General features: G+C 29.6%; 1 protein-coding gene across 1 annotated transcript in view; it reads left to right on the top strand.

Annotated features, from left to right (window-relative positions):
• Positions 1-307, top strand: part of LOC108694603 (zinc finger CCCH domain-containing protein 3) — a 7,308-nt gene that overhangs the window by 818 nt on the left and 6,183 nt on the right. The window lies entirely within an intron of this gene.

Genomic DNA, 307 nt, shown 5'->3' with positions numbered 1-307 from the left:
TATATATATACATTATATATATGTACATACATATATATCATATTTGTAGTCATTTGAATTGTACGCTGAATTGGTTTCTCGTTTACTGTTTTTCAGCACATTAATGGATTAATGCTTTCCAGCAAGGATACAGTCAGACACAGTATCATTACAATGAATCATTACAGCCTTGTTGTTTACCTTCATTAAACAAGGATGAAATAATTCTTTGTGTCTGACTGTGTCCTTGTTGAAAAGCACCCTATATCTTCTTAATATGATGTATGCCCGATTGAGCATCAAATTATTAAAAATTTCTTGTAAATTT

Source organism: Atta colombica, unplaced genomic scaffold (genome assembly GCF_001594045.1).
Source record: "Atta colombica isolate Treedump-2 unplaced genomic scaffold, Acol1.0 scaffold121, whole genome shotgun sequence".
NCBI classification, from domain to species: Eukaryota; Metazoa; Arthropoda; class Insecta; order Hymenoptera; family Formicidae; genus Atta; species Atta colombica.
Note: the sequence above shows the minus strand (reverse complement) of the source record. Positions and strands in the feature narration are given on the sequence as shown.